The 16,995-nt window shown below is 42.0% G+C and overlaps 1 protein-coding gene across 2 annotated transcripts in view; it reads right to left on the bottom strand.

The window, feature by feature from the left end:
* Window positions 1-16,995, bottom strand: part of SNRK (SNF related kinase) — a 62,354-nt gene that overhangs the window by 19,702 nt on the left and 25,657 nt on the right. Inside the window, exon 1 of one of the 2 annotated variants that reach the window (XM_069958597.1) lies at window positions 2,805-2,825. The exons of the other annotated variant lie outside the window; for it this stretch is intronic. The gene's annotated coding sequence lies outside the window, so the exon portion shown is untranslated. Of the gene's footprint in view, window positions 1-2,804; window positions 2,826-16,995 lie in introns of those variants that run through there. 2 annotated transcript variants of the gene reach the window in all.

The raw sequence follows: 16,995 nt of genomic DNA, 5'->3' as shown, positions 1-16,995 counted from the left end.
GGTCTTCCTTTCCTGGGGCGGTCCTCATGTCAGCCAGTTTCTTTGTAGCGCTTGATGGTTTTTGCAACTACACTTGGGGATACTTTCACAGTTTTCCCAATTTTTCGTACTGACTGACCTTTATTTCTTAAAGTAATGATGGCCACTCGTTTTTCTTTACTTAGCTGCCTCTTTCTTGCCATAATACAAATTCAAACAGTCTGTTCAGTAGGACCATCAGCTGTGTATCCAAGTGACTTCTGAACAATACAACTGATGGCCCCAACCCCATTTATAAAGGCAAGAAATCCCACTTATTACACCTGACAGGGCATACCTGTGAAGTGAAAACCATTTGCGGTGACTACCTCATGAAGCTCATCAAGAGAATGCCAAGAGTGTGCACAGCAGTAATCACAGCAAAAGGCGGCTACTTTGAAGAGCCTAGAATATAAGACATATTTTCAGTTGTTTCACACTTTTTTGTTGAGTATATAATTTCACATGTGTTAATTCATAATTTTGATGCCTTTAGTGTGAATCTACAATTTTCATAATCATGAAAATACAGAAAACTCTTTGAATGAGAAGGTGTGTCCAAACTTTTTGCCCAAGCATAACCTCGGTGTCCAGCATGGACAGCAGCTAGACAGAGTGGAAGTCGATCAATAAGTTCCTCTTAGGCCGTCACAGGCATTTGGAGCTATGCTGACTGCACTGCGTGCCACAGCTGCTGATGGCCACATTGGGGGAGGATCCAAGGTAGTCCCACAGATGCTTAATTTGGTTTAAAAGTCTGGGGAATTAGGGGGCTGGGGTAGTACTTGGAAGTCTTGGTCATGCTTTCCCAAAACTGTAGGGCATTTGTAGCCATGTGACATGCTTGTCTTGCTGGAAGATCCCATGCCCCCAAGGAAGGCAATCAGCATGTATGGGTGTACGTGATCTGCAAGGATGGATTGATACCCAAATCGTCTGTGTGTACTCATGTATTTCATGAAAAGGTAACTCTTTGCCAACCACCACAAATATGATTCGGATACTACAATAAAAAACTAAGGACTTTTCTGCTGATCCAACATCACCGCTAGGATAGTCTGTAGTTAGCCACTGCACCAGACTGTGCTTCTGCAGAATCGGCTTAGAGCAATTGCATTAGCTTACTATTGTTCCACTGGCATAGAGAGAGCATTATAGCACTTTAGCGACTTGGCAAATTTAGTGCAATAACGTGCCTTTTGCCCACTGGTATAGGTTCAATATACAGCACTTTATTCTATTTGCACATTTTTTTCTGCAGTAGTCACTTTTATGATCACCACTGTGATTTTTTTTTTAGGTACTCTCATCGCACTGCATGACCTATTATTACATATATTTACCTGTTATTGATTCCATAATATCCCCGAGGATAATTGGCAGATCCAATAGGAACGGGCCACGTCGGGATGTGGATATAGGGTTTTTATAGGGAGTGTATCCCAAAGTGGTAGTTCGGGGCAGGGGTAGCCCTTTTTACGGAGAGTGCCCTGACAGACCCTGTGTGAGCAGGGGTAGAGACACATGTACACAATTAGGGGCGTCTAAGGAGAGGTATCCTGACTGCCTGGAAAGTTTGTGCACCCCTGTATTCGATTAAGCTGGACTCCTAATCAAGAGAAACACCGAACTGACCGTGAAGTGGGTGAGATTGTACCATTTATTTTTTTTTTTCCACCAGAGAGATTAGTTCATGTGTAATTGGAGCCCAACGAGTGCCAAGATACTGGTGTGTAGCCATACAGATTTTTTTTTCATTTCTAGTGAGCACCACAGTTGTGGTATTATGTTTGTGGGGTATTTCCTATTTTAATATTATTATTAAAAGTGATGTTTTATTGCTGTTTTCCCCATTTAGCTGTTTTTGCTATTTTGTTTGATATGTTTTCTTTTTGAAAAAATTCAACATTTTTGTGGACATGGATACACTATGGGTGTAATTATGGATTATTTTTCATGGACCAGAGAATAAAAATAGCGAACCTGTATGCGGATCTGAAAAAAAAAAAATCAAAAAAAAAAAATCACTGAACGTGTGAATGAGGCCTAAAGGATAAGTGTCTGAGGGGGTCTGACTTCCGGGACCTTTGTAGTCCTGAGATTGGTGCACATGCTTGTTCTATTTATCCTGTATCGAAGCGGCTGTACTTGGCAATCTTTAGCAGTTCCACTGACAAGTTTGCCACTTGACTTGTAAGAAAGACAAGAACATAAGGGGATCCCAGCAATCTGACACTTATTCCCTTATCCTGTGAATAAGTTTAAATTTGAAATAGCCTTTTAATAACCCCATTTTATGATGCTACCTCCATACCTCTCTTCATTTTCCTAATAGAGGCAATAATCATAAAAACATGATACATAAAACTTTATGTAATGGAGCATGCTAAAAAAAAATTTCACAGACTAAAAAAACAAACAAAACAAAACACTTCAGTAAGCCCTAATTAAACAATGTAAGTCAAAAGGCAGGTTTGGGATATTTTGGGCTGCTGTTAGTTCTGACTTCTAATCTAGAAGTTGTCTCTTTAAGAAACACTGCTTTCACAACAGCCATGCAAAGAGGAAGTTAAAATTCTAAACACATCTCGGAACAGCACAGCGTGTAAAACAAAACTATGTTGTAATGTACTTACGCACACACCCAGATGTGATCCATACACTACACAAACAACAGCTTTTACATCAAATTCTTAAAGCGGCAGAGCTCACACATTATTCAGAAAGGAACATGGGGTGTTCAAGCTGTGTCTGACATTACTGGAAACCTAGCAGGACATTCTTACTACTGTTCTTCAGATTGTTTTCATGTCCTCCAATTCATCCGCAATACAGGACAAGTCTGACTTCCACTTCCTTATAGGCATGGTGTTTCCAAGAATTTTATTGTGTCTGATTGGAGCAATAGGTCTTTTTTATTTATAATGATCACATGATTTGGTCAAAGTACTGAGAATTGCAGCAAATAGAAGAATGCACAATGAAAAGACCTTATAACACTGTCGCCTGGGACATCGACACATTTTAAGTGGCAAATAAAAAATAAAAAAAACAAAAAACAAGTACATAAGTTAAAAGTAATATTCCCAAAATGTTGCTTGTGAAGGGTTAAACATCCTCTTAGTAATGCCTTCAATAGCTGTATGACAACAAATAAAGGTGTACAACCAGTTGAAAGTGGATTATCTTGCAGAGATGTTAAGTACACATACATGTGTATATTTAATGTACGTGTGTGTATATGATTCCATACAGTGATATACCAATTACCCAAAGACTAAGATTATGGCATTTATTTAGCTGGTTTCTTTGTTCAATCATTTTTTTACAGAACTATGTATACAGAATTTAGTGGAATACTAATGTATACCAGCTGAATAGAGGACAGGTGGATATTTTGTATGGCCACTACCGGGCTGATGTAACTCTTGATTTATTTTTTATCTAGATTGATGCATCCCCCACTGTACTGTACATTCTAGATTTAGATTAAATTATATGAACAGGACCTTATGTAAAAAAAGGGCTGCTGCTGTATAATGTAAGGCCATGGGTTGCCTACATCCACAGACCAAGCACTTGTGAAGAGGTCTAAAGTCTACAAGCTTGGACTACAACACAGACCAACTTAGTGCAAATCCCTTTTTTTTTGTGGCCTAACAAGTGTACATTGGCCCATAGACTAAAATGGATTGATACTGTTTTCAATTGCTAAACAGCATGAGGACTGCAAATAACAGGCCTTACACTCCACTGAGGACCTTAAAAATGGGATGGTAGAAGTATAGGTGGCCATGTTCTATTTATGAGAGACTAGAAGGTGACAGGTTGATGTAACGCCTACCCTGCAGAGCCTAAGAGGGTGCAACATGACAAGAATTAAAGAGACCACCAAAGATAATACATGTTATAAGCTCCCTTGGAGCCCATATATGACAAAACCTGTATATGCTTTGCATATAGAATATAAGGGAATAACCAGAAGGAATGTATAGCTTCTCAAAATCTATATACTAGAAACTATTTGGTCTTCCAGGACTACTACTGCTTTGTGAACATCTATGTATAAAATTCTCCTTAAAGGAGAAATCTGCCGAAAATTTTTATTAAAGTATTATATTGCCCCCAAAAGTTATACAAATCACCAATATTATTACGGGAAATGCTTATTAAGTTCTTTTTTCCCTGCACTTACTACTGCATCAAGGCTTCACTTCCTGGATAAAATGGTGATGTCACGACCTGACTCCCAGAGCTATGCAGGCTTTGGCTGCTGGAGAGGATGATGGCAGAGGGATGCTCAGTGTCCCTCCAGTGCCCTGTGTCCCTCAATGTTCCCCTGCCATCATCCTCTCCAGCAGCCACAGCCCACATAGCTCTGGAAGTCGGGTTGTGACATCACCATTTTATCCAGGAAGTGAAGCCTTGATGCAGTAGTAAGTACAGTGAAAAAAGCACTTTATAAGCATTTCTTGTAATAAGTGTATATTGGGGATTTGTATAACTTTTGGGGGGCAATACTATACTTTAATAAAAATTTCGACAGACTTCTCCTTTAAAGCATCATCATTTACACTGGATAAAGATGAAAAATGCTGTCTATATTTTACTCATGCATAGAGTTTATCATGGGATTAAATTGCCATAACTACAAATCAGCTAAGTTTAAGATCCTCATGACGTTCTGGAAGAGTGGAAAGATACTTCCAGCTGAAAGACTGTTCTAAAATTAAAATGTGTTCCACTGGAAAAGAAAATAACGGTCATTTACTTATTTTTTCTTTTATGTTCTTCTGCTATTTGGACAAGTTGCTGTCTCCTAAGATCCCAGGAACTAAAATTAGATCATAAGCTTGAAGGGACAGAGAAACTATGCCTGTACAGCACTGCAAAAAAAAATTAAAAAAATAAAAATCTATGTTCAGGACAAGTAGTAATGATGGTTAATATATATCAAACAGAATGGTAATGGGTGAAAATCAGGCAAAGAGGCAATTTCAAAGGCAAAGATTACGCACCCCCTTACACCTGCATGAGCGCTGCCATCTCTAGCACCAAGGAATCTATGGTATAAGCTCCATATCCTCCATATAACACCGCTTTCAACTATAAGAACGTCCTAGGATGCATATGCAATTGAAAGCTGTAAAGCTGAAATTAGCCAGTCACTAATGGTGCATTTACACAGAGATTTAGCTGACAGATTTTTAAAGCAAAAGCCACGAAAGGATCTGAAAAGCAGACCTTTATGACCTGTTTCCTGTTTAAAGGGGTTGTCCAGCGAAAATCTTTTTCTTTAAAATCAACTTGTGTTGGAAAGTTATATAGATTTGTAATTTACTTCTATTAAAAAATATCAAGTCTTCCCATACTTATTAGCTGCTGTATGTCCTGCAGGAAATGTTGTTTTTTTTCAGTCTGACAGTGCTCTCTGCTGACATCTCTGGCTGAAACAGGAACAATCCAGAGCAGAAGAGGTTTTCAATGGGGATTCATAGAAAATTAAGAGAGTGTTATTGTCAATGCCAGAGATGTCAGCAGAGAGCACTGTGTCAGACTGAAATAAAAAAACTTCCTGTAGGACACACAGCAGCTAATAAGTATGGGAAGACTTGAGATTTTTTTATAGAAGTAAATTACAAATCTATATTACGTTCCATATGGTCTATGCCCAGTTCTGGAGACCTCACCTAAAAAAAGGACAATGATAAAATAGAAGGGGTCCAAAGACGGGCTACAAAAATGGTGGAGGGTGTGAGGCATAAACAATATCAGGAAAGACTTAAGGATTTTAATCTGTATAGTCTGGGGGAAAAATAGGGATAGGGGGGTTAAAGGAATAAATAAGGTTCAGGAGGGAAGTGTTTTTAGTAAAAAACTGAAAAGAAGGTGGAAGGGGCGCTTCCTTGTGTAGTATGATATGGCCAAGAGAGTGGTAGCAAGGTGTTGCAGGGATCCACTCACCTGGATAGGTTGTGCAAATGCTAGGCACAACTCTATTGAGGGCATTTAACAATGTAATCCGCAGCAATTCCGGGGGATGTCACCGTTAAGGTTTAGCTGAAACTGAACACTTAGCATTTGACTCCTGTTGGCTGGAGAAGTTGGACGTAGCACGTTCAGCAAGTTGGCTCAACACTACTGTACTCATTTATGCGGTCTTCAAAGGGGCATGTGTAGATCTACCACCACGTGAGCAGCACACTGGGGAATATTTGCCTGTGTATAATGTTACATACTGGCTTTGGTAGACCCTGTTTTGTCCACCAACAATGTGGTATTATTCAGAAACTAGAAACCACTGGTAGTGGTCATGATGTGGCAGCATTATAAGGCATTTGAATAGTGATATTATTGGTAATATGGGCTTGGCATACAGAGTGCTCAATAACAGTATGATAGTAATATGTAAAGTTATAATATTCGCTCCTATGGTTATTGGTCAGAATATTTTTGAAGGTCAATCATCATATACAGAACACCGGCTTATATTCAGTGGCAGATTATAATAGGTCCTTTTCGGGCAGTAGCCCGAATAATAATAATAATAATAATAATGCACGGAAGGGATTGTGACAGAAGTAAAAATGAATGTGGCAGAAGGGGGCCAGGATTGGGTCTTTCTAAAGTTGGTTACTGACACCAAGGAAGAGATTCGGCCGCATATCGCTCGGTGGAATAGAGAGAACGATCAGCCGATGATCTCGTCATCGGCTGATCGTTCATTTAGGGCCAGACCTAAAATAATCGTTCCCCCACCGCGCATCACTACGGTGGAATAGCGGTGCGCGGCGGGCGACTGACGTTTTGAGGAGCGCAGCATACATTACCTGCAGGGCTTCTCCTCCGCTTTGTCTTCCTCCCCGGGTCCCGTGCGCTCTAGCTTCAGAATGGCCTGTCTGCTGACGGATCGCTCAGCCAATCACAGGCCGCCGCGGCCTGACAGGCCATTCTGAAGCCAGAGCGTGCGGGACCCGGGGAGGAAGACAGAGCGGAGGAGAAGACCTAACAGGTAATGTATGGTGAAAGGACTGCAAGGACATCGGTAACGATGTCCCTGCAGCCCTCGCTCAACGATCATTGGGCCGTGGAATAGGCCCAGTAAACGAGCGGTGATCTAGCAGATTGGCGCTCATTTACATCATTGATCGGGCCCTGATCGGCCAGTGGAATAGGGCCCTTATGAAGAATCTCTTTGTTGCTCATAGAGACCAGGCAGCTCAGCTTTCATTTCTCATACTGCTTAAGTAAAAATAAAGCTGAGCTGTGACTGGATGCTATGGGTAACAAAGACATTTTTATTAATAAACAGTTTTATAAATTTCCCTGAAAATATATATGTCTACCTCAGCGCCTACCGTGTATGTCTTGTGGAGGTGTCATGCATACTAGGTATACTATGGGTACCCAGCTTTTCTAGGCTCAGATGAATAACAAGCTGTTAATATCTGTCCCAGGTCCTGCACAGAGGACACTGACTGGATATGCAGTGTAGGAGCAGGGTCAGAAACAGTAAGGGTATGTTCACACTGAGGAATCAGTGCAGGTCACCTGCTCACATCTCCCGTCTATGCATAGGTGGATTCCGCCATCCGTCCAAAGAATGAACCGGTTCATTCTTTGGACAGATGGTGGACTCCGCCCGTGCATAGAATGGAGTCTATGGCACAGGTGGAGATGCGCGCGGTCGTGAGCAGGGACGAATGATTGAATCTGCGGGAACTTCTCCGTGTGGATTCCTCAGTCTGAACATACCCTTAATAGCAGCAGGCGGTAGGGGGACCAGGAAAGCTGGGTACAGATTACTTAGTGACAGCAATTATGTATACAGAGAAAAGAGACACAGCACAGGAGCTGGGATGAGTGTGTAAAAATATCTGAGCTACCAATGGATGTCCCTGTGTGCAGCTAGAACTGACAGCATACACTTCTAGGGCACCAAGGCAAAGCAATGTACTGCCAGGAAATGTAGTTTACTGAAAAAGTCGCAGGACCACCCAATGTGCACTGGGACGCTGTACGCTGTAAAGGGAGGGGACCAAACAGGCACAATGCTATCGGAGTAAGTTCATTCCTGCAGAGGGCTAATAATATTATTCTGGGATAACCCGTGTAAATGTAAGGGTTTTCTGACGTCAGATGGCCTGTGTACAATGCAGTCACGCCACCACATTCCTAACAGTGTTATAAAGACCTAAATAAGATCTCATATGCTATTGCTGAATTGTTCGGTGCATTACTGCATTGTAAGTAAATTTTGTAGAATTTTAAACAGTGATATAGCAAGTAGTTTCACTTTTCAGGCTGTTCCCACTATGGGAATGGGACGGCACTTTCGGGAAAAGGCAGCTGTCTATTAATGATCGTTGTTTGTGCCCGTCATTACTAGACAGCTGCCTTTCCTGATAATATCCTGCAGTGGGAACATAGCCTTAAAGGGGTTGTCCGGCGATAAAAAATTATTCACAGAATAACACACATTACAAAGTTATACAACTTTGTAATGTATGTTATGTCTGTGAATGGCCCCCTTCCCCGTGTCCCACCACCCCCACCCGTGTACCCGGAAGTGTGGTGCGCTATACATTACCTGTCACGTGCCGACCACGGTCTCCGATCCTCAGCAGTGACGTCTTCTTCGGGAGGCCGGCGGATCTTCCCGAGTGCCGGCCGCCCTCTGCAGCGTCATCCGAAGCTCAGCCGCGATTGGCTGAGCATAACTGTGCTCAGCCAATCGCGGCTGATGACGAGGCCCCGTCATCAGCTGCTCAGCCGAGATTGGCTGAGCACAGTTATGCTCAGCCAATCGCGGCTGAGCTTCGGATGACGCTGCAGAGGGCGGACGGCACTCGGGAAGATCCGCCGGTCTCCCGAAGAAGACGTCACTGCTGAGGATCGGAGACCGTGGACGACACGAGATGCGGTGAGTATAATGCACCACACTTCCGGGTCTAGCGTGGGTGGGGGGGAAACACGGGGAAGGGGGCCATTCACAGACATAACAGTTGTATAACTTTGTAATGTGTGTTATTCTGTGAATAATTTTTTATCGCCGGACAACCCCTTTAATATTTCAGAAAATTCTCTTTCATTGCAAGGAAGAACACATGAATACCTAGATGGAAGTATTTCAGTGAGTTTTACATCTAATGCAGTTATAGTTCAGCTACTTTCATAAACGTAAGACCATATTCACACATTAGGCATTTTTGTTGCAGATTCCACACTCTACATGTGAATAAAGGGAATATGTTCTTTTTTTTAAAGCCTGTACAGCTGCAATGAGTATGGTTGGGTAAGTGCAGGAAAAAGCAGATGGCTTTACGCCACAGGAGCCTGGTAAATTTTATTGGATTTTTTCCACTAGTCAGATATTTAGATCTCAAATAGAAAACAACAGTGCCCAAAAGATTTTAGATGCCAGCAGCATGATACTAGAGCACTGAATATCTGGCAGTAGGGGATAAATCTGCTAAATCACTAAACACTGATAAGAACTATGGTGATCAGACATTTTAACAATACATGTAAACTGTGCACAACATCAGAAGTCCAATATACTGTAATACATCAGTACTACAGCCAAAGCAAACTCTGTCCCATCAACACTGTTACTACCACATCTCACCAAATGTCTGTCGCGATTTTAAGAAACTTTCTAATTGCGTTTATTAGCTGAAAAATGCATTTTTATCATGAGATCATCAGGAGATGAGGCACCAAAACAGGACAACAAAGAGTTAATTTACAGCTACATCACCAGCTATCTCCTCTGAAGTCAGCACTGACCTCTCTGACCTCTGAATAGGGTCTTTCATGCAGCTCCCACTGTGTAATCCTTTGTTCTCTGCTGCTGACTAATATTCCTCCTCCCCTCTCCATAGAACAGACAGGGCCCGACTGTGTAAAAGAGTTGAGATTTCTCTATAAGCAGTGGATGAGAGAGAGGAGGGGGAGACCTGGGGAAAGTCTTTTTGAATGCAGATAATGGCATATTTGCCTAATAAACCCAATTACAAAGTTTCTTAAAGCGTGACTGTCATTTCAGGGTAATATTTCTGAAAACAATATCTATAGTACAAGCGATTTTAAGAAACTCTGTAATCGGTTTTATTTACCAAAAGAGTTTCCTTTTGTACTGAAAAAGCTGTTTTTCTAGTTCCCCCTCACTTCAGAAGAAGCTGGATTTCTCTGTCCATTATGTGGCTATGGAGAGGGGAGGGGCTGAGAGGAATGAGTGAGCACAGAGCAGTCCTGCACAGCACAACACCCTGCAATCTTCTCTCAGCAAGTTCCTAGATAAGCACAGACCTTTCTGACCTCTGAATCCAGCATTTTAGGTGCTTAGACAGTCTACAAACAGCTGACCTTCATGTCTCTTCTTCCCCCCTCCATGCCCCTCCCCCCTCCATAGAATATAATGGACACAGCAGAACCTGTGTCTTCACTGGCTTCTCTGTAATGAAGATGGATTTGCCTGATAATGCACAGTTAAGAAGTGAGGGGGGAGGCTGGGAAATTGCTTTTTGAGTACGGAAAGAGGATTTTTTGGCCTAATAAAACCTATTATAGAGTTTAACATCGCTTTTACTACCGATTTCTGCAAAAAAAAAAAAAAAGACAGTTACGCTTTAAAATTGCCTGTACTATTGATTTCTGCAAAAAAATAACAGTGACACTTTAAATTGAAGTTTTACCTAAGAAATGCTGTAATATGTATAACAGGATGTAAAATCAGTATGTGCAATCATAAAGCAGAATACAGCCAAAATTCACACACAAGAATTTCACTGGTGACCACCAACTAGTGGCTACTGATGCAGTAAACACATGCCTCTCCTGTACGAAGCGGAAAGTGATCAGACAGGGTTAACAAACTAAAAAAAAAAACATATGCCAGCCTGTAGAGCAGGACAGAAAGCCACAGGGCACAAAACAATTTGTGTGCACAGTGTGCTGCGCATCATTTCCATTAAGATGGGAATTACATAGCACATTTCCAATGACTGCCCATTGCATATAATGACCCAGAAGCAAAAGCACATGTACAGTTGCAGACATAACAGTGTTTGCCCAGCTCATCTCTGGCAAAACAAGGGGACAGAAAGACCTAGTATGCACATTGACAGTAAACCTGCTTAGGGTGTCCTGGACTCAGCTCCATGAACAATATTCCATGGGTCTAGAAGGCAAGAAATAGGAGTAGAGTTACAAAAAGAAACGGAAAAGAAAACTCATGCAAAGTAATGAATGTTTTTAGATCACTGGTAGAGGGGCGCTTAAGAAAACATAATGGAGAAAGATATGCCCATTATATGACAGCTCTCAAAGTTACAAACTAATTGAACTCCAGCAACACTGGTAAAGCTAGTTTCACACTAGTGTTTTACCCTCCGGATCTGTCATATTCTACTAGTGTTTTACCCTCCGGATCTGTCATATTCTACATATTCTACTAGTGTTTTACCTAGCGGATCTGTCATATTCCACATTAATATCAATGGGTTTGTATTGTGCACACACAGAATCCAAATGGAAAGTGCTCTCCTGCTTTTTTTCCTTTTACATTATAGTCAATGAGGATCTAAAACAGAAGAATTTCCATTTACATCCATTATCAGTTTTCATCAGTTTTTTTTTCACTGAGCATGCGCAGAAGTAATGAGAAACTAGGAATAATAAACTGATATGCAAATTAATTCTGACTGATTTTTGCAGTTTGTGCTTATCAGTTCAATTAACCCTTTCACGTCCACAGTACATACATATATACACATATACACACACATACACACACACACACACACACTACCGTTCAAAAGTTTGGGGTCACATTGAAATGTCCTTATTTTTGAAGGAAAAGCACTGTACTTTTCAATGAAGATCACTTTAAACTAGTCCTAACTTTAAACAAATACACTCTATACATTGCTAATGTGGTAAATGACTATTCTAGCTGCAAATGTCTGGTTTTTGGTGCAATATATATACAATAGGTGTATAGAGGCCCATTTCCATAAAGAGCTGGGCTGGCACCACAAATGATAAGAAAGTTAATCTCAACCTAAACAACATGTGCAATCAACAAAAGAAAATGGCTGAAGAAACGTACACTGCACCTCCTGATAAAGTGAATGAGTATCTATGAAATCTTTATTAATTCATCAATGAAAAAGGGACAAACATTTAAAATCATTAAAAAATACACACATTCCAATTCACCGGTTCCAATCAAACAAGGCGAAAAACTGACCTAACACAAGCCAATAATCGGAGCAGCAGCAAGAAATCAAATAGAAATGGCAAGTATATTGCAGACCAAAAAATTATACAAAATTACAAATAAATTCCAAAAACCACAATGAATTTAGAAAGAACGGTATAAGGCACAAGGCCAGAGATCACCTAGAAAACATCAAAAGAAAAATGTAAGGCAAGCGTTTAAATGGCTGCTGCCACCCCAAGTCAGGTCAGACCAGAGAACCCCACGCGTTCCGTCACCAGGACTTTCTCAAGGGTCTGCATTAATTTGGCTCAGACATCAAGGCACCAAAGACCCCGACCATGAAGGGGTTAATATGGAAAAATCAAAGCTCAACAGTGTCAGCTCATCCACTCCTTTTACTTATTCGCACGGTTATGTGCTGCGACATCCAAAAGAAAGGAAAAACGATCCAGCTTGCTCAGTAAAATATATACTTGCGCTTTATTGGAGTCCGAAACGCGTCAGAGACTAAGAAGTGTGTAGCACAATGGTGTGTATTGGCCTGTCTTTTAAAGAACTCCAATAAAGTGCAAGTATATATTTTACTGAACAATCTGGATCGTTTTTCCTTTCTTTTGGTTAATATGGAAAAATCCATTAGCAAAATGAAAAAAAAAAACGCTAGTGTGAACCCAGCCTAAGATACTCAGAATAAGCAATATCTGCTTCAGTGTCAACAAGATAAATCCTTATATGAATGTTAATGGATATCCACTAGTTACGCATACTTCATATTACTAAAAAATATATACTACCAGGGCCATGGGCGTAATTACCTATGTAGCAGCCATAGCGGCTGCTATGGGGCCTGCTACATCAGGGAGCCCTGTGGCCGGCTGCTGCAATAAAATGGGCCCCCTGAGTGGTCATCATCTGCAGCACCAGGTGGCCGAGCGGGACCCACAGTTTCTGGAAATGGCACTCCTGATGAGCGTTTGCAGTTATGACTACACTAGACAGCTTAGTAGTTGGTAAGGGTGGTGGGCAATGAAAAGTTTGCTATGAGTCCCAGCCATTTCTAGTTTACACCCCTGACCAGGGCTGCTTCAGGTAAGAGGCTCTGGTGTGGGGAAGTAGCTGAAAAGAAAACACCACCAACCACAAAATGACTGTACGATTAAAAAAAATAAAAATAAAAGTATAATCAGATAAACCTAGTTATTTATTTGGCGGGAACTTCTCTTATTATAGAGCTGCGATTCTGTTTATTGCTCCTTTACATTCCATAGCTGCTGAAAGACAAGAGAACAAGGCCCGAGAACTAACACGGTTGCAAAAACAAAGATAAGAATTATTGAACTTCTGTAGACTTGCAACATCAAAGTTCAGGAGGGGAAACTGAAGAGGAGCTGTAGAAAGGAGGATCTAGATAACATAGGTGGGTGGGGGGCTGCTTCGGGTCATACAGCCTGACATTTAGGTCTGTACATCACACAGACGGCAGCATATAATTTGTGGAGTCTTCTCTCTCCATCAGTCATACAAATAGTCGACAGAACTCTTCCTGCAGATATAAATAGTTGCACAGCTATAAAATAAAACCTTTTAAGAAAGCGAGAACAAAAAGATTAATCTAAAATTAATGAATCAGTAGAGATGGAAAGCTTTATAAGTACAGCTTTTTCAATGATAGGCTCTAATGTTCCCATTCTAAATATAGCACCTAATTCTTCACATCTGCTCCTAGAATGTAAAAAATGCAATTTAGATAAAGACTGAGAGGAAGGCAAGGGAATTACAGAACGGTACCCAGTCTAGTTAGACCAATTCGGGCTTCTAACATACTGGGTTTCCATAGCATTCCAATTAGTAAAAGCTAGAACCTAACTCCTGAGAGTATATAGCAGCGTCATGTGTTTCAGCTAGGAGAAATAGTTACATAATCTTTAGGGTACGTTCACACACTGCAGATCTGCTGCAAACTATGTGAAGTATACGGATTCCGTATTCTGAGGATATTTCTATTCTTGTGTAGTGCCTATGGAATCCAACCTAACCCATTGTTTTGCAGAAACAAGGCAGTTTTGGTGCAATTCTGCAAAAACGACAGCAAACCCCATGTGTAAAAACACTCAGAAGTGAATGGATTTTATCATGTTGTGTTGCCTTTAACTGTTATGGTGACATGCAAAAAAAAAAAAAAAAAGCCTAATAGCTCTATTATCATTTCAAGTGATTTCTGCTAATGAAGTAGAGGCAGGAGCCGTTTGCCATGGTAACCGGTGATGTCATTCCTAGCACATCAGGATCCGGCGCAGGAAAGTCATGCAGAACAGACATCTCCATGTACTGTACTCGTCTCCAGGCTCTGCTCCAGATGCCACACACAACGCCAAGAATCCAATTAGATTTTGGGGGGAAAAGCTAATAAGCAATGCTGAGACGAGGAGTAAATATACTGTTTACACCATAAACCCAACAATGTGTTCATTACAGCGTCTTCACCAGAGTTTACATCTCCATGATTGCTGTATTATCTAGAAGCTGGCTGACATGAGCAAGTGTCTGCAATACAGGAATAGGAGAGCACTGACATCTCCACAAAACCAAAGGGGACACAGCTCAGATTTCATCCTTCTTAAGGAAAAGCAGAAAGGGACTATTGTACAGTCTAACAATTCCTCTGTGCCCAGATGCCACCCAATCCTAGATAATAATAAAGTAGAAGCTGGAAGATACAATGGCTCGTAAGGTATGACATGAGCGGCTGGGTGATGAGACCAATCTTGGCTTTGCTGATGGTCGTTTTCAGTGTTAGGGTATGTTCACACTGAGTAAAACAGGCGGAACTTTCTCAGTGTCCCATAGCCTGTCTATGGGAGAGCATGCGCTCCTCTGCAGCCGCTGCTCTCCGCTCAAAGAAGAAGTGACATGTCACTTCTACGAGCAAAGAGGTGGCAGAACCGCCGTGGAATTCCGCCGTATTTGCTTAGTGTGAACATACACTTATACAACCCGCTTTTGTTTTTCTTTTAGAAGCTCAAGTGCAAGCAGCCACCAGCAAAGCCAAAAAGGTATGATCTGTCCCACCGCACTATTGCCTACCTGCCCAGATCATGCCCTCTACTTTATTATCTAGATTTTTTATTATTAGGTGGCATCTTAGTATTGTTAAATGGTACAATAATGCCTTTCTGCTTTTCCTTATGAAGTATGAAAATCACATGTACCTGGTACACAGCTGTCAGATTCCCTCTTTTAGGGTGCCTTCACACCTACCGGATCCACAGCGGATCTCACTTCTGCGGATTCGAAGCGAGAACTACTGCGGATCCGGTATCAATTCACCCCTATGATAGCACATATTCGCAGCAGGATTAACATCCCGCTGTGAATATGTGCTTTAACTCCCTGGCGCCCGCAGCCCCGCCGCCGCATCCCCCATCCCCGGCACATTCCTCCCATCAGCCCATCTCTGGCCCGCCGCCGAGAGCATACAGTACCTGCTCGGTGGCCTGGCTGCAGTGAGGCTGCCTCACATCAGCTGAGCGTGACCGGAACCGGGAGCCTCACTGCAGCCAGGCCACCGAGCAGGTACTGTATGCTCTCGGCGGCAGGATGTGGGCGGCAGCGGGGCTGCGGGCACCAGGGAGTTAAAGCATATATTCACAACGGGATGTCAATGGGATGCTATCATAGGGGTGAATTGATACTGGATCCGCAGCGGTTCTCGCTTCGAATCCGCAGAAGTGAGATCCGCTGTGGATCCGGTAGGTGTTAAGGCACCCTAAAGGGGGTTTTCTGATTTACTTTACTTGTCTCCTATGTACAGGATAGGGGACAAGTATGAGATTGGGGGGGGGGGGAATACCTAGAGATCCTCAGGGGCCACATAGGTTAAGTGCCTCGACTTCTTTGTTATAAATGGAGCTGTGGGATGGCACATGACCAGCAACTCCATTCATTGTTTAAAGAGAGAGAGAGAAAGATGTACAGCACTCGGCTCATTGCAGCAGCTTCATAGAGAATAAATGGACAAATTCCTGATACCAGTAAATGCAGACAGGCTAAGTGTTTGGACCACACGCGTCATAGCCTTGGTCCCGGCTCAGACCAGGAAGCTGCGGGGGACCAGAGCAGTAGTATGCGGCCACCAGCCCTAGAGCTGGGGAGGTAGGAGCACATTATTTTTTTTATCCCCCCCCCCTCCCAGCACTTCTCCTTTATCGCCTGTGCGTCTATATCGTAGGGGACGCATACCCTTTTCATTCTGTCCAAAATGTCACTATGTCCCATTTGATTTTTGGCATATCACATGGGTTTGCCTGGATATAGCCAATTTTGGCAGGATGTGACTTAGCTTTTGTCAAATATAATTTCATTTCCCATTCCCATTGGACCCCCTGGTTTGTTTGTTTGGGCAGTTAGACAAGGAGAAGCGGTCTCACCACCTTCGCATCCAGTTCGGAGAACCTCTATTTATGACCAGGAAGGCCATTGCTGTGCATTGGATCGATCTCCATCCGCCCATCTTTAATATGTGGAAACAACTAGGTAATGGCATTATACTATATGAGAAGGATTTTATATTCATGGGAAATGTATGAAAAAAATACCACAAAAAGGTGTGGGACGTGTGGAATCAATCCCCATTAGCCGCTTCCCCTGTTTACAATTAAATTAGTTAGTCATAGTCACCTGGTTACTAACTTATGACACAGTTACTGTTATCCATAATCCATCACATCTTCTATCTTGTGCCCCACACATAT

This window comes from Dendropsophus ebraccatus, chromosome 2 (assembly GCF_027789765.1).
Source record: "Dendropsophus ebraccatus isolate aDenEbr1 chromosome 2, aDenEbr1.pat, whole genome shotgun sequence".
NCBI classification, from domain to species: Eukaryota; Metazoa; Chordata; class Amphibia; order Anura; family Hylidae; genus Dendropsophus; species Dendropsophus ebraccatus.
Note: the sequence above shows the minus strand (reverse complement) of the source record. Positions and strands in the feature narration are given on the sequence as shown.